The sequence below is a fragment of the Oryctolagus cuniculus genome, chromosome 17 (assembly GCF_051225735.1).
Source record: "Oryctolagus cuniculus isolate XC-2025 breed Fujian yellow rabbit chromosome 17, ASM5122573v1, whole genome shotgun sequence".
In the NCBI taxonomy this organism is placed as follows: Eukaryota; Metazoa; Chordata; class Mammalia; order Lagomorpha; family Leporidae; genus Oryctolagus; species Oryctolagus cuniculus.
Window position 1 is genome coordinate 34,775,583 of NC_142883.1, and position 18,482 is coordinate 34,794,064.

The window sequence follows — 18,482 nt, forward strand, 5'->3', positions numbered from 1 at the left end:
CCAGACTAGTTCACAGTAGCATTAGGAACCATTTAAAATCTTAGCACAAAACTGCACACAGTGTGACCATGAGACCGTTCTGTTTTTCTCCTCTTTATGTTCCTACTGGCACTGGGTTTTTATCGCTGAAAGGTTTACCAAGTCTCTTGGTGTTGGGATGAAAAAATCTTTGCAAGTTCAGGAAACCAAACCCATTATGAATAAAAGACTGTGGACACAAATGGAAAAATATGGTAAATGCTCTAAGCATATTTTTGCATTCTGGAGGCATAGCTTAATTCTGATCAAAAGATCTCCAATTTTATGAGAGGTAGAAGAAGGCAGAAAATGTTTTTGCCTTTTCTTTAGTTGTTAATTAATATATACACTTATTCCTAATTTTGCTTATAACCCAAGTAACTGTTTATCCTGGACTTTCTTTGTGTTATGCTCTCATGTGTATTAACTTGTCTGTTCCTCAGACAACCCTAAGGGACTAGTGCTATTCTCACTCCTACTTTACAAATGTGGGAACTGAGCCATAGGAAGAATAAACTATTGCTTCTCAGCCTTTTGGCTAAGATCAAGTGAGAGATTAATAAACTACCAGTGTGGCTCAGTGCAGTAGAAGGCTGATATGAAACCCCAGAAGTCTGGCTCTCAGACCAGCCATCACCGTAGCAGTTCTGGCGTCTGAGACGGTAAGCAGTGCCCCCGACCCCCGCCTGGCCCGCCTCTTCCCTAAGCCATGCTGAGTGCCAGGCCAGCAGACTGACGTCCTGAGCCCAGGGAAGGACTGCCAACAGCTGGAACTTGAGCACCCAGCTGAGAGTGTGTCCTCACTGGACCTCCTGGGCTGGAACCTTTTTTTTTTATTTAAACTTATTAGTTCTTTTAACCTTTTTATTTTAGATTATTCCTTGCCCTGACCCTCTAGGTTGGCCTCATTTCCAAGCCTCGTTTTCCAGCCTTGCCAAGAATTCTGTAAACTCATTATGTCTTTCCAACAAACTCTCTTCTGTTTGGATTGCCCAGATTAGTTTCTATTTCTTTTTTGTTAATTTCATTATATTCATTTGAGTGGCAAAGAGACAAAGAGAGGAAAACAGGCGGAGACACAGACAGCAGAGTGAGCTCCCATCTGCTAGTTCACACCCCAGATGCCTGCAATGGCCAAAGACAGACTTAAGTGGAAACCAAAAACTGGAAACTCAATACAGGCAGGGATCCAACTGCTTGAGCCGTTGCCTTTGCCTCCCGAGGTTCACGTCAGTAAGCAGCTGGAATCCAGAGCCAGAGCCGGGACTCAAACCAGGCACGCTAATGTGGGATGTGGGGTCCAAACCCAGCATCTCAACCACCAGGCCAGATGCCTGCCCCAGGTTTCTATTCCTTGCAGCCAAAAACCTTTAATAAATACTAGTTTATTTCAAAACCTTCTTGGAAAATGTAATTAAAAGGTAAGTTTATTTTAGTACAAAATTTTTTGAAATTCATGCATAGTGTTTTAATAATATGCTGCTTCCATGAAGTTTTCGAGGTCCCTCATACCACTGGAAGTTAGGGATCATGTCTGCTGTTTCTTTACATTTTCTCTGCTCCATCCATGTGGGAGGGCTGGCTAAGTTTGAACCCAACTCTATCACCGCTAATTTATCATCTATGAAATGGGGATAGCAATGTTGCCTGCCTCAGACAGTTGTGAAGACTCAATGAAAGAAACAGAAAATAAAATACTTGGAAGAATATCTGGCACTTATTAAGCACTCAATTTGTTATTATCTGTGCTTCTAGTTAAAATTATTCTAATTATAAATGAAATATAGGGCCGGCGCTGTGATTCACTTGGTTAATCCTCCACCTTGTGGCTCCGGCATCCCATATGGGTGCCGGGTTCTAGTCCTGGATGCCCCTCTTCCAGTCCAGCTCTCTGCTGTGGCCTGGGAGGGCAGTGGAGGATGGCCCAAGTGCTTGGGCCCTGCACCCCATGGGAGACCAGGAAGAGGCACCTGGCTCCTGGCTTCAGATTGGCGCAGCGTGCCGACCGTAGCGGCCACTGGAGGGTGAACCAATGGAAGAAAGACCTTTCTGCCTTGTCGCTCCCCCTCTTCATGGAGGAACGACACAGGACCCTGCGCAGTTCTTTTGTCTGCTCGGCCCTTCCTGGGTTTGCTGCTGGTTCTTCCCGGGTTGGCTACCATCCCTTCCACTTCCGTGGAAGGGCGGTTCCCCCTGCCACTTTCCCACTTCCGCGGGGGAGCGGCACACCGCCGGCCGGCTCTCTCGGGGGCTGCTCAGATGTTCCTCAGGCATTCCTTCAGATAGATGTTCCTGGTGCATGTTGTCTCTCTCCTCCTTTATAGTCCTCTTCCGCCAATCCCAACTCTGCTACCCACACGCCGAGTACGCTGCTCTCCTCCAATCAGGAGCAGGTCCTGCTGTTTATTGATTGAACTGGAGGCAGCTGTGTAGAAGCTGTTTCCTCCTCTCCCAGCGCCATATTGTGGGAGAGCAGATGCATAGAATAAGTCTTAATTTGAGTAACAGTCTAGTCTGAGTTGCTCCCCACACTGCCTCTCCCTCTCACTGTCTGTAACTCTCCCTGTCAAATAAAAAAAATAAAAATAAATGAAATATATACAATAATTTTAATTCAACATTGAAATGCAATCCACCATATATAAATCCTCACATATGTAAGTGTAACTTTAATTTAAAAACCTTCTCCAGAGAGGAAATTTCCCTATAAATCTATATTTGTGGAAAGATGCACTCTGGGATCTGCAGTAGTCTCTCATTTTATTATCTATTCTATCTAGTGAAATATCTCTCCTGAGTTTATTGCCTAAGAGATAATGATGTGATATTAATTTTTCATGTGAGCAGGTAAGTCGAAACAATAACACATTGTAATAAGCCTTCCTCTTGCTCATCATTCTCTCTGGGAAGAGAATCTTGAAATCTATGAATGTACAGAAAGACCATGTCAGTTTATTTTGGATAATTAATGAAACTTTAAAACATGAGTTCTGACTTATTTGTACAGTGTTTTTTTTTCCTTTAAAAAAAAAACCAGTGCAGACTTTTTTGGTGTTGCTATCACTGTCAACTTTGTGAATTAGCTACGTGAGACACATATTAATTTTTTTTCTGTTGACCTGAATTATTTTAATTGGCTTCATCAAATTCACCAGATAAATACTCAGCCCTCAAATTGGCTTTTCTATTTGCAAGTTCAGAGTATAGATGGACTGTGATGTCTGTTAAAAATGTAATTCCATCCAAAATAAAGGCAGCTGTCTATTAAATATCATGCCATCAAAATTAGGCTATCACTGCTTCATGTAATTGCTTTCCAAATGAAAATTAAAGTGCCTATTCTTTTCTTTTATTCAGTGTGGGTAAGACGTTCTCCCTCCCTAATTTTTAAAGCATACAACTGAATAAAGATAAATAGAAATGCCAAAAAATTTTAAGAGACATTGGAAAATATTAAAGAATCAGTCTTTTGTTTATTATTACCAAGCATTAGTAAACCTACTAAGCTAAAAAATGTATTTTTATTATTCCAAATTGAGTTATTTTCCCCAGAGTAAATGCTCTCTGAGGTGGGACAGTGTCTTATTTGCGTCTGCAGTGTTTTAAGTTTGTCCAGCAAACCAGAATTGCCCAATATATTCTATATTGAATTATCTTTTAAAAATTTGTTAGGAGAGATTATACTAGAACAAGAAACATTTTGTACAGCCTCAGAAGGAATATTATTTATACACTTGCAAGAAACGATTGTATATCTTTGCGAACTGAGATGCACGATTGGAGGTAGGCACACACACACAAATGTTTTTTAATAAACAAATAAGGTATATCAGGGCTTTCCGCTCTTTTTTTTCTTTTTAATATTTATTTATTTGAAAGGCAGAGTGACAGAGAGAGAGGGAGAGTCAGTGAGAGAGATCTTCCATCCATACTCCAAATGACTCTGACAGGTCTGAAGTCAGGAGCCAGCACCTCCATCCTGGTGTCCCACATCGGTGGGAGAGGTCCACCATCCATCGCCTTCCCAGGCATGTTAGCAGCAGGTACCTGAATAGGAAGCTAAGTAGCCAGGACTGGAACCAGCACTCTTTTTTTTTTTTTTCCAACAGGCAGAGTGGACAGTGAGAGAGAGAGACAGAGAGAAAGGTCTTCCTTTGCTGTTGGTTTACCCCCACAATGGCCACTGTGGCCGGCACACCGCGCTGATCTGAAGCCAGGAGCCAGGTGCTTCCTCCTGGTCTCCCATGGGGTGCAGGGCCCAAGGACTTGGGCCATTCTCCATGCACTCCCGGGCCATAGCAGAGAGCTGGCCTGGAAGAGGGGCAACTGGGACAGAATCCGGCGCTCTGACGGGGACTAGAACCCAGTGTGCTGGCGCCACAGGCAGAGGATTAGCCTAGTGAGCCGCGGCACCGGCCATGGAACCAGCACTCTTAACATGTGATGCAGGAATCCCAAGTGGTGGCTTAAGCTGCTGTACCACAATGCCTGCTCCACACAACAATAATTTTAAACATTCTACAAGAAGGCTGAATATCATTAACTGTAGGAGAACTATACCTTGAGGCTAGAACATCACACATAAGCTCTGGCACCTAACCACAGATCAATTTGGAGGGGGGATCCCAATGCGAAACCTGGGCTTCACCCATTACCTTGCAAGTAAAGCCCAGCAGCTGGCAGGTCCCATGCTCTCAGACACAACTGTCAATCATATTCCTAGTTGTACCCCTATATATGCATAAAGAAGAAAGAAAGTTCTTATCAGAAAAACAGAGACCAAAACAAAGAAACAGGACAAAGAAATGTGGAGGTATCCAGATAATGCAAGAGGCAAAATAAATACATAGAACTATGAAAACCATTCTCAGAGATAAAGGACAATATGCATGTATGAATTAATACTGAGCCCGTGGAGATTAAAAATACTGTAGCAGGAGAAAAATTGGAAAAAATGAGTTGGAAGATGAAGCTGAAGAGTCTCCTAAAACTATGAATAGAAAAAACAAGAAAATGGAAATTGAAGAAAAAAACATGAGACAATTATAAGATCACTACAGGTTTTCCAGTATCTACCTATAATGTGAACCTCTCCAGGGCAAGGATTTTGTGTGTTTTGGTCACTGCCCAGGACAAAACCAGACATTAAGATCCTCACTAAATATATTTATAAATAAACATGTTACATACCAGTTAGGAGTCCTCAATCTGTGATTTTTAAAAATGCATTCTTTCAAGTGTCAGTGATTCAGAGAAATTGATTTCATTCATGCCAGTAACAGACCAACCTACTTCCACATCATGCAAGTCCTCTCCTGCAGGTTTCTACATAAACTAAATTCTTTCAAAATATTGTCATCCAAGATGACCAGAGGAAGTTATTTCCTGCAGATGTTGATGGTGTTTGGGAGGCCAGCAACCCATACTGAAATGCCTGGTTTCAAGTCCCAGTTCTCATTCTGATTCCAACTTCCTATATACCTGGGAGGCAGCAAGGTGATAGCTCAAGCTATTGGATTGAGCTCCCAGCTCCTGGCTTTGCCTGCTCCAGCCCTGGCTGTTGCAGGCATTTAGGAAGTGAACCAGCAGGTGAAAGATTCTCCCTCTCCCCTCTCCCCTCTCCCCTCTCCCCCTTTCAAGAAAAAAGGGGGAAAAAAACCCAGAAAACTAAGTTAACATCTGAAGTTTTTTGGCTTGATATTAACTCCTGGTTGATGCCACATTAAAATGAAGCTTTTTATTCTGTCTATTTTATGGTGTTTCATTGTGTGTCATTCCAAAAAACAGCAATTGAAGGCAAAGGGGGAAATTTTATAGCACAATATTGATTCTGAAGTGTTCCTCCAGCAAAGCAAACACTAGTAAAGCTTACTTCTGGGCAGTATTCATGTGGTACCAGGGTTAGTGGTACTGCCACAAGGCTCCATAAGGCTGTATTGTTGATTTTTTAAAAAATATTTTAACATTTTTAAATTTTCTAAAATTTTTAAAATCTATTTGAGAGGGAGGGAGGGAGGGAGGGAGGGAGAGAGAGAGAGAGAGAGAAACACATGTTCTTCTACCACTAGTCATTCCCAAAATGCCTGTAACAATATGGGCTGGACTGAGGCCAAAAGCTGAGAGCTGGGAGCTGGGAGCTCAATCTAGGTCTCACATGTGAGTGTCAGGAATCCAGTTTCTTGAGTCATCACCTGCTGTATCTCAGGCGCACATCAGGAGAAATTGGACTCAGTATCTGGAGCCAGTTATCAAATCCAGGTACTGATATAGAACGCAGGCATCGTAACTACTAGGTCAAGAACTTGCTCCATGATTGTTGATTTTTTTTTAAGATCTATTTATTTATTTGAAAGGCAAAGTTACAGAGGCAGAGGCAAAGAGAGAGGCCTTCCATCTGCTGGTTCACTCCCCAGATGGCTGCAATGGCTGGAGTTGGATGATCCGAAGCCAGGAGCCTGGAACTTTTTTTTTTTTTTTTGACAGGCAGAGTGGACAGTGAGACAAAGAGAAAGGTCTTCCTTTTGCTGTTGGTTCACTCTCCAATGGCCGCTGCCGCCGGCGTATCACGCTGATCCAAAGCCAGGAGCCAGGTGCTTCTCTTGGTCTCCCATGGGGTGCAGGGCCTAAGCACTTGGACCATCCTCCACTGCCTTCCTGGGCCACAGCAGAGAGCTGCCCTGGAAGAGGGGCAACCGGGAAAGAATCCAGTGCCCCGACAGGGACTAGAACCTGGTGTGCCAGCGCCGCTAGGTGGAGGATTAGCCTATTGAGCCGCGGCGCCGGCCAAGGAGCCTGGAACTTCTTCCAGGTCTCCCACATGGGTGCAGGGGCCCAAGTACTTGGGCCATCTTCTACTGCTTTCCCAGGTCATAGCAGAGAGTTGGATCAGAAGTGGAGAAGCCAGGACTTGAACCAACACCCACCATGCCACAGTGCTGGCCCCAATTATTTATTTTCTTATAAATAAGTTTATTTATTTATTTTTATTTCATTTGAAGGCAGACAGATGAATAGATAGAAAAAGATATTTCTTTTTTATAAAAGATTTATTTATTTGGCCAGCGCCGCGGCTCACTAGGCTAATCCTCCGCCTAGCGGCGCCGGCACACCGGGTTCTAGTCCCGGTCGGGGCGCCGGATTCTGTCCCGGTTGCCCCTCTTCCAGGCCAGCTCTCTGCTGTGGCCAGGGAGTGCAGTGGAGGATGGCCCAGGTGCTTGGGCCCTGCACCCCATGGGAGACCAGGAGAAGCACCTGGCTCCTGGCTCCTGCCATCAGATCAGCGCGGTGCGCCGGCCACAGCGCGTAGGCCGCGGCAGCCATTGGAGGGTGAACCAACAGCAAAGGAAGACCTTTCTCTCTGTTTCTCTCTCTCACTGTCCACTCTGCCTGTTAAAAAATAAATAAAAAAAAAGATTTATTTATTTATTTGAAAGGCAGAGTTATGGAGGGGCAGAGGCAGAGGCAGAGACAGAGATAGACAGAAAGAGAGAGAGAGGTCTTCCATTCGCTAATTCACTCTCCAGATGACCGAAATGGCTGGAGCTGGGCCAATCTGAAGCCAAGAGTCAGGAACTTCCTCCAGGTCTAACACGTGGGTTCAGGGGCCCAAGTTCTTGAACCATCTTCTACTGCTTTCCCAGACCATAGCAGAGAGCTGGATCGGATGTGGAGCAGCCAGGACTCGAACTGGCACCCACACGAGATGCTGGCACTGCAGGTGGTGGCCCCACCCACTAGACATAGCGCCGGCTCCAGAAAAAGATCTTTCATCCTTCGGTTCCCTCCCCAAATGCCTCTACAGCCATGCTGGACTAGGCCAAAGCCAGGAGATGAGAACAATCTGGAAGATTCCAGAGTGCACATTAGGAGGAAGATGGATCCATCTGAAGCAGAGGAGCCAGGACTTAAACTGGGGACTTTGATGTGGTATACAGGTGTCCCAAATGGCATCTTAACTATTGCACCAAAAGCCTGCTCCTGGATTGTTGATTTTTTTAAAATGTCTTGACTCTCTCAATTGCAAATGGCATAAATTCAACTCAATTCAGTTAAAGCTGACTTAACCTCCCAGGCCATCAGCAAAGAGAAGGCGAAGCAGCAAAGAGAAGGCATGGGCTCCTAGGAATGGGAAGTCTAAGAGGCAGGTCGCGCTTCAAGCTGGATCTAACAGTGCAAATCATGCCCTTAGAGCTCTCCTTTAATGCTTCTCATTGCCTCTCCCTCTTTTCCTTATGCTTTTCTCCATGTGGCTTCATTCTGGGGGAGGATTGCTCCGTATGGAAGTCAAGGTGGCTCCTGAACAGCCCAGGCTCCTGTTGTTCTGATGGCTAGCAATTCCAGGGGAAAAGTGCAATTCTTGCTGTGCTAGTATCTACATCCATCTTTGGAAAGAATTTAGATTACGTCTCTTGCTCCTTCCTGAACCAGTTGTGTGTCTAGGCAACTGAGGTTTTCTGATTGGACAGCTTGGCTCAGAAGTGCATGAGATTTGCTTTAGGGACAGATGGCTGGTGTCTGTGGGAAGAGGAAGGAAAATGAAGTTGAGAGGAGGCAGGTTCTGTATTGAAAGCCACATATCTGACAGGCCAACCAGAATCACACGTGGTGATGGAGTGATAGCTTTTATTATTATTTTTTTAATTTCTAAAGATATTTATTGGAAAGACAGAGTTACAGAGAGGAAGATAGAGAGGGAGAGAGAGAGAGATACTGAGATTGAGATCTTCTGTTCGCTGGCTCACTCCCCAAATAGCCACAACACCCAGGGCTGAGTCAGGACAAGCCCAGGAGCCAGGAACTTCTTCCTGGTCTCCCACATGGGTGCAGGGGCCCAAGCACCTGGGCTATCCTCCACTGCCCTCCAAGGCCATCACAGGGAGCTGGATTGGAAGTGGAGCAACTGGGACACGAACCAGCACCCATATGTGATGCTGGTGTCACAGGCGGCAGCTCTAGTTGCTAAGCCACAATGCCAGGGGAGTGAGCTTTTTAAAACATAAAAGGAATCAGAGAAGACTTCTCCCCATGCCACACTCCAAAATAACATGAACACTTTCATGAGATTCTCCCAGGAGTCAAAATTCTTCATGTTTTAGGATACTAAATAAAATTCAACAGTTTTAAGAAGAGCATACTTGAGGAAATTGTCATCTTAAAGTGATGGATGGCTTAATTAGAATTCTAAAATGAAAAAAACTCAACCTGCAGCATTGTCCCAATTACTTAAGGTGTAACATACAAACTCCTTGGTTTCTAGGAGATATGTAAATGATTCACTTGTATTTTTAATTTGTAAGTACATGGTGCCAGGTTTCCAGAAACTGAAGCCAAATCTTGATCCATGGAACTTCACAGAGAGAAGTACTTCTTAGAGAGGAATACAACATCAATAAATTATTCTTATCCAAATGTGCCCTAACATTGCACCTACTTTGTTGGTTACGATATCCCCACAGCGCTGGGTGCTTCAAATCAAATGTAGACTCTTCCTCTTTTAAAAATATCTTCCTTGTTGTGCTTTAGTGTAGCTCGGGGACTTGATCTGATCAAGACACATTGTACTCAGCTTGCGTAGTTAAATCTTTGCTTGTGCCTGTCATAACCCACCTGACTCCCAGCTTCCTTCCTCTTCTCTCCTCACAGCTCACTGTGTTTTAAATATAGGCTGATATAAGAAAGCAGAATATGTCTACAGCAGGACAGGAATTGTGGTGTAGCAGTTGAGCCACCACTTGTGACATCTGCATCCCGTATCTGAATGCCTGGTTTGAGTTCCGGCTACTCTGCGCTCCTGATCCAGCTTCCTCCTAATCCAGCCGGAGGCAGCAGGTGGTGGCTCAAGTATTTGGGTTCCTGCCACTCATGTGGAAGACCTGGATGGAGTTCCGGGCTCCTGGCTCTACCCTGTCCCAGCCCTGGCTGTTGTAGGCGTTTGGGGAGTGAACCAGGAGATGAAAGATCTTTTTCTCGGTCACTTTGCTTTTCAAACATATGAATTTTTTTAAAAATAAGAATATACTCAGGGGCTGGCACTGTGGTGTAATGTGTAAAGCCACTCCCTGCAGTGCCCATATGGGATGCCGGTTCGCATCCCAGCCCAAGTCCTTGGCCCCCTGCAACCTCACGGGACCTGAAAGAAGCTCCTGGCTCCTGGCTTTGGACTGGCCCAGCTCTGGCCGTTGTGGCTATTTGGGGAGTGAACCAGCGGATGGAGGACCTCTCTCTCTCTCTCTCTCTCTCTCTCTCTCTCTCTTTCTCTTTGCCTCTGTCTCTCTGTAACTCTGCCTTTCAGATAAATAAATACATGTCACTGCTAATAATGCCAATGACTAAGTACAATAAAATATCTATTAGATATATACTTTAAGGGGCCAGTATTGTGGTGCAGCTGATTAAGCTGCCACCTGCGATACTAGCAACCCATATGAAGGCTGGTGCCAGCCCTGGCTGCTCCATTTCTGATCCAGTTCTCTACTAATGTGCCAGGGAAAGCAATAGAAATGTCCCAAGTACCTGGGCCCCTGTCACCCACATGGAAGACTTGGATAGAGTTCCAGGTTCCTGCTTTCAACCTGGTCCAGCCCTGGCTATTGCAGCCATTTGGGGAATGAACCAGCAAATGGAAGTGTGCTCTTTATGTAATTCTGCTTTTCAAATAAATAAAACTAAATCTTTAAAAATATATAATGTATACTTTAAAATATCATATAAGAGAAAAATTATCTCATACAAGGACAGGGACAAAATATTTTTTGGAATACACAAGCTCCTTATGAGAAATTAACATTCCTGATAAAATGCTTAAGGAATTATTTTGAATTTTAAATTATAACTTGTTCTGGGAAAACCAATCACCCAGTCATTTAACTGAGTACTGTGACCTTAAATATTCTTTCTTATCTTATCTAAGAACAATTAACTTTTTCATTTTCCTATAAAATATTTCTGTGAAGAGTGAATCTTTCAAGATTCACTACAGGCCTTTTCCTGTATTTCATTTGTAATAAAACTGCCAAGTACTTATTGTTAAATAGTCTAAAAAGTTTGGCTTTAAAAAAAATGTACCTGTTATGGTACATTAGTACCTTTACTTGCTATATTTGTTCATGACTTGTTTTGGCTCTTTTCCTTGCATTAGACTGTAAGCCATTGTGTGTCAGTCAGTCCAAACTCAGAAACTGCTATGGAGCCAAAGCAGTAAATATTCTTTTTGTGCTGCACGTGGCCACTGGAAGATAAAGAATAGCACGCATACACTTAGGAAAATTGTCCGCAAAACAAGAGTCTGATAACCTCTTGCTATGCACCTTGAGTCCCTGGGCAAGTTGTAATGATCTGTCCTGGATGCCTGTCGTCAGAGGGTGGAGGTAACCAGAGTTCACGTTCCTGGGCGCAGCAGCTGGAATCCTGCTTATGTTTTGCTTCCCTAATGGCCTCTTGACCCCATGCAGAAAAGCTCTTTCCATTTTACTTGCCATGATTTCTTCTTTTATTTTCACAATTGTAAGTTCCAATAGGACGGAGACCAGGTTTGCATTATTTTGTACTAATCCTCAGGAGTAGCTTAGCACAGTTTACCTGGCAAGCAGACGGAGCTGTAGTGATATTTGTAATATTGATGAGCGGTAAATGAATGAGTAAAGTTTAGACGCGTGCTCATTTCTTTTAGATAAACACAAGTAACTGTGCATCTTCTCTTTGCCTGTGACAAATAAACATTACAGACACCAGCTCCACCCACCCCCAACCCACAACGTGATAGACCCAGTGAGCCTCCTTGGCCCTCTCTGACTCCCTCAGAAGGTCACTCTCAATGTCATCTCATGCAGAAAACTCAAATCCCACTACAAAAATGTTGAGGGGTCATGTGTTCTCTGCTGAAGCTCTCCAGGGAGACAGAAGGGAGGCTTATGCAATGCGCTGCTACTTGTACCTTTTAAACACCTCTTTGAAGGATTTCTTTCTCCCTGAAGCTTCTTGCCTCACATCTTTCTCTTTCTTCTCCAGTCTGTTCAGGCTCTCCCTCTGTCTGCCATTCGCACTTCCTCTCTTCCTCCTCCTCCTCCTCCTCTTTGCCTCAGGATCTTCTCCCTTAAGTCTCTTTCCCTTTTTAATGTGGAACAAGAAGCTCTCTTTTGGCTTCTTCAGTTTGCATCCCTACCTCCTCATCAGGTACTTTGAAGAAAAGCTCTTCTTCAGCACACAGTATTAATAGAATATGGGAGAGGGGAAGGAATGGTGAATAACTAATCATTTTTCTTTTTCATATTCCTTTTGTCCAAAATTGCATGGGGCTGGAAATTCATTGCATTTGCAATCCAGAAGAAAATACACCTAAATAGGAAGTCCTGCACCCAGGGCTGTTCAAGGACAGGCCTTGGTAGCTACACAGATTGCCCTCTGGGGCACTAAGAGGATTAAGAGATTTGCCTTGGCTTTTGTATTTCATTAGTGCCCAAATGGTGAGTTATAAGTCATTAACATCTCAACCCATTAAGGCTTTTCTGTGTAATTTCTATAGGAATGCATTGCAAATATCCTCTTTGTGATTTGTAGCTCATTTAATGGTCTTTCCTTTAAGGCATCTTACATTGTCTTTCAGATAAACCGTTTTCTTTTTTTTTTAATATTTATTTTTTTATTTGAAAGTCAGAGTTACACAGGGAGAAGAGAGGCGGAGAGACAGAGAGTTCTTCCATCCAATGGTTCACTCCCCAGTTGGCCGCAACGGCTGGAGCTATACCAATCCAAAGCCAGGAGCTTTTTCTGGGTCTCCCACTTGGGTGCAGGGGCCCAAAGACTTGGGCCATCTTTCACTGCTTTCCCAGGCCATAGCAGAGAGCTGAATGGGAAGTGGAGCAGCCGGGTCTCGAACCGGCATATGGGATGCCGACACTTCAGGCCAAGGCGTTAATCTGCCGCATCACAGCGCCAGCCCTCAGATAAACCTTTTTCTGTCAAAAATTATACACTGCTGGGACAGTCTTTTGGTGCAGCATTTGAGTCGCTACTGGGGATGCCTGCATCCCATATCAGAGTGCCTGGTTCAAGTCCCAGCTACTATGCTTCCAATCCAGCTTCCTCATGGTGCACACCTTGGGGAGGCAGAAGATGATGGCTCAAGACTTGGGCCCCTGCTACCTTCTTGGGAGATGTAGACTGAGTTCTGGGCTCCTGACTTTAACCTAGTCCAATCCTAGTTGATGCAGGCGTTTGGGGAGTGAACCAGCAAATGCAAGCTCACTCTCTCTCTATCTCTGTCTCTCTGCCTTTCAAATAGAATGAAAATAAATTTAAAAATTAAATATATAAATACAAACATATATATATATATACATATACAAAGAGAGAAAGAAAGAGGAATATAAATCTTTCATTGGACTAGTAAGTGTGCAAGATTCAATAAGCCTCCTACAGGCCTTCCTTTTGCCAGTGTGGTCTGCAAATTATGTGAATATAGCTCTAAGGATGCTGGAGAAGGAGTTCTCAGCATGACACCATTCAAGCAAATATTCAGTGTCCAACCAACTAGCTCATTCTAGATGGGACAAAAATAGATGGAGATGTGTTATTTGTGGTTCAACTTCTGCTTGTTTTTTTTTTTTTTTTTTGACTTAGTAAAGAATTGATTTCATTTTTGTATCTTGCTGTATTCTCTACAATGACTTAAAAACACAGTATGGAAACTCTGAAAAGAGAATCTGTTATCCCTGTAGTCCCAAAAGGATATTTAAAAGAGCATAAAAGCCAAATATAAGTCAATTCAAAGTGCTGCTTTCAGTATAATTTTGGTCTCTCTCTCTCTCATTTTAAGGATACATTTTTTTTAACTGATTATAGAAGTGATACTGGGGCAGGTGTTGTGGTTCAGTGGGTTATGCCACCCCTTGGGACACCCACATCCAATATCCAGAGTGTTTGGGATTCAGTTCTGCCTTCTGCACTTGATGTTACAGTACTTTCTGTATTTTATTCTAACTACTTCCCCTCCTGGAATACAAACTCCAAGGGCAGTGGCTGTGTATTGTTCACCAGTGTTTCTCAGTTCCTACAGTGCCCATAGCAAAGCAGATAGTGTATATGACTGAATAAAAAGCGGAAGTTTTCCCTGAAGAATTTCTCAATAAAAGGGAGCATCACCTTCCACTTAAGTTCTTGCAAAATGTCTTCTATGGTGGTATGTGCTCTTGACTGTTCTGTTTGGAGCAATGAAGTGCTGGTCAAGGAATATGCATTAGCCTGAAAGAGCCGCATTGAATACATGGGTGCTTGTAGAGAGCATTTGTTGGGATCAGTGAAATGGAAGGCAGAGTCTTTTTTTAAAAAGTTCAATAATCTGCATTTTGGCGACTATGACATCGCAATAGTGAGAGCTAGATGTCCTTGTAACCTGTAACCTGCAAAACCTTGACTGATCCGTCTCCTGCTCAAGCCTCATTTTTGAACAATTGAGCTTTGCTGGGCAGCCTTCTTAGAGGTATTGTTATAACTATAAATTCTGTGAGGGCAAGACCCATGTCAGTTTTTGCTCACCTTTGTATTTCCAACATCTAGCAAGGTACCTTGCACAGGTAATTTGGAAGCATTTGTAATTATCTAAAGACATGAAAGAATGAATGAGACCCTTAAGCAGTGAATGAAATATCTTTCCAGTGGTATATTCAAGGGATTTAGATATTTGTACCTTTCCACTCTGGGCCCTCAAACTTCACTTTGAGTTCTGGTGTCATGAGAACTGACCATCCAACTTGATGAAGACTATTCAGCTCTGCTGTCTGGCATCAACTGCCTGTCCAGTTTAAGAGTTGCCTTATTTGGAAATCGTCATTTCTAGATGTTTGTGTCAGGCTGGTCATCAGCCACTAACGTGTTCTATCTGATTCTCTGAAAAGTCCTTCATTTCCACTTAATTTCTTTCTTTAAAAAAGATTTATTTATTTATTTGAAAGGCAGAGTTACACAAAGAGAGAAGGAGAGGCAGAGAGGGAGAGAGAGGGAGAGAGAGGGAGAGGGAGAGAGAGGGAGAACTTCCATCTACTGGATCACTCCCTAGTTGGCTGCAACGGCTGAAGCTGTGCCAACCCGAAGCCAGGAGCCAGGAGCTTCTTCTGGGTCTCCCATGGGAGTGCAGGGGCCCAAGGACTTGGGCCATCTTCCACTGCTTTCTCAGGCCATAGCAGAGAGCTGGATTGGAAGTGGAGCAGCTGGGACTTGAACTGGTGCCCATACGGGATGCTAGCACTGCAGGCGGCAGCTTTACCTGCTCACTAAGCCACAGTGCTGGCCCCTCCACTTAATTTCAATTCGACATTTACTACAGGAGAACTCGCTCCTCAGTTCTGTTGGTCACAGGTAATGTGGGTCCTTTGTAGGCTTTCCAAGTTTCCCCAAGGTTGAGAATATTTTTGGGCTTGTTTTCCAGTACTTGTATTTCACATAGAGAAGGAACGTGCAGCTTGGTGCAAGGTGTACTTCATGAAATACTGGAGAACAAAGTGTTCCTCCTCCTTATCTCCTTCCAGTTCTGAAGCACTTGTACCTCATGTTGTATGCATAAAAATAATTTAGAGATCAGGTAGTTGCACCAGTGATGTGGAAGGAAGCACCATCTCCCTGGAGTGTGCACTTCATGTAATCTGTGGAGTAAAGCTGAGTTAACAGCAATTGTGTCTCTGGGGATCCGAAGCTCTGTGCAATGTGTCTTGCATATAGCTGGCTTAGAGAAAGCAGATACCAGGAATTGAGCCTTGCACAGAAAAGTCCTGATGCTCTTTGACTCCCACGCCCTGCCTTCCTCCCTATCCACAGGCCTCACGCAGATCTCTTTAGATTCTCTAAATGCCCCATTCACATCTTCTTCTTTCTCCCTGAAGATTATCATAGATCACTAAGGCAAAGAGAAATATCACTTCTTAATTTTTTCCATACTGCTTATCATCATCCAACACAATATTATATTTGTTCATATAGTTTACTGTCTGCTTCCCCTCACTAAAATATATGTCTTATGGATTGCAGGAATTTTTGTCTGTTTTATTCACTATTATAGTTTTGTTTCTTAGAACAGTGCCTAACACATAGTAGGCACACAATAAATATTTATTGAATAGGCCGGCGCCGCGGCTCAATAGGCTAATCCTCCGCCTAGCGGCGCCGGCACACCGGGTTCTAGTCCCGGTCGGGGCGCCGGATTCTGTCCCGGTTGTCCCTCTTCCAGGCCAGCCCTCTGCTGTGGCCAGGGAGTGCAGTGGAGGATGGCCCAGGTGCTTGGGCCCTGCACCCCATGGGAAACCAGGAAAAGCACCTGGCTCCTGGCTCCTGCCATCGGATCAGCGCGGTGCGCCGGCCGCAGCATGCTGGCCGCGGCGGCCATTGGAGGGTGAACCAACGGCAAAGGAAGACCTTTCTCTCTGTCTCTCTCTCTCACTGTCCACTCTGCCTGTCAAAAAAAAAAAAAAAAATTTATTGAATAAATTAATGCTTCCCAATCTAAAAAATAAAAAAATATTCAAGAATAATTATATAATGTTAGGGCTTTTCTTCACTTCAAGTTGCTGGAAAAAATTATCAAATTTTTTAAAGCACCATTTTTAAATTAATTTATTAATTTGAAAGGCAGAGTTACACAGAGAGAGAAGGAGAGGCAGAGAGAGAGAGAGGTCTTCCATCCGCTGGTTCACTCTCCAATTAGCCACAACAGCCAGAGTTGTGTGGCAATTTACAGCCAGGAGCCAGGAGCTTCCTCTGGGTCTTCCCACGTGTGTGCAGGGGACCAAGCACTTGGGCCATCTTCTACTGCTTTCCCAAGCCACAGCAGAGAGCTGGATTGGAAGTGGAGTAGCTGAGACGTGAACCGGCACCCATATGGGATGCTGGCACTGCAGGCAGCTGCCTTACCTGCAATGCCACAGCGCCGGCCCATAAAGCACTATTTTGGAAGAGAATCCAGGCAGATTTAGACTGGAAATACTACTGAGTAAGAACCTGGAGACAAATTAGATGTAGCTACTTATCACACTTGTGGCCTGGTAAGGAAGAAATAATTATTCATTAAATATAATTGTGGAAGTCTAGTGAAGAGCATCTACCAGACATCCCCATCGATTGTTTGGTAGATTAGCTTTAAAATTTTTTTGTTGTTTTTGTTTTTGTTTGAAAGCAGACAAACACACATGCACACACACATACATACACAGAAAGAGAGAGAAAGAGAGAGAAAGAGAGAGAGAGAGAGAGATCTTCCATTTGTTGGTTTACTTCCCAGATGCTTGCAGTAGTGCATCATCCGGGGCTGATCCAGGCCAAAGCCAGGAGCTAATCACCACTGCCTCCCAGGGTGCACATTAGCCAGAAGCTGGATTGGAAACTGAGCTGAAGCTTGAAGTGGCACTCCAATATAGGGTAAGGGTGTTCCAGGCGGTGTCTTAACCACTGTGCGAGCCAAGCACACACTGATAGTTTTGAATTGAGAATAAATGGAGCAAGGGAAGGAGAAAGTTTTGCTTTTCTTTTTTTTTTATCTCAAAATCATATAAGCATGAATCTTTCCTAATTTCTTCCTGATAACTAGTAATGTTTTTAAAATTAATCAACAAGCTGAAGATACTTATTCTTTCTTGAATGCAAAGTTATTTCTAATCTTATTCTAGCTGTATAATTTGCTAGATGTGATTGCTACTTATTTATGCATTTTCTATCAATTTAATATGGGATATGCTTTGAAAGCAAAGCATTTTTTTCGGTATTGTATTATTTGAAATATCCAGACAGTTCCCATCAGATAGTAAGCAAATTATTATTTACTAACTTTAAATCTTTATATTACTTTATGAACAAATCATCAGACTTCTGAAATTTCTTACATCATAAACAAGTATTTAGTTTAGCCTCTCTGAATCTGTATTATGCATGCATTTTTTAAAAAAGATTTATTTATCTATTTGAAAGGCAGAGTTGGAGAGAGAGGGAGAGATGGAGAGAAAGAGATATTGATCTTCCATCTGTGGGTTCGCTCCTCAAATGGCTGCAAAGGCCGAGGCTGGGTAGGCCGAAGCTAGAAGCCAGGAGCTTCTTTTGGGTCTTCCACATGGTAGAGGGGCCCAAGCACTTGGACCACCTTCTGCAGCTTTCCCAGATACATTAGCAGGGAGCTGAACCAGAAGTGAAGCAGCTGGGACTTGAACCGGCTCTCACATTGGATGCTGGCAGAGTGGTTGGTGCTTTAACCTGTTGCCCCAGAAAATTGACCCCTCTGCACAGTTTTTTATTTCTTTTTAAGATTCATTTATTTGTCTGAAAGGCAGTTACAGCTAGAGAGGGAGAGACAGAGAGATCTTCCATCCACTGGTCCATTCTCCAAATGGCTGAATAGCCAGGGGTGGGCCAGGCTAAAGCCAGGAGCCAGAAGCTTCTTCCAGGTCTATGTGGGTTGCAGGGATCCAAGCACTTGGGACATCATCCAGTGC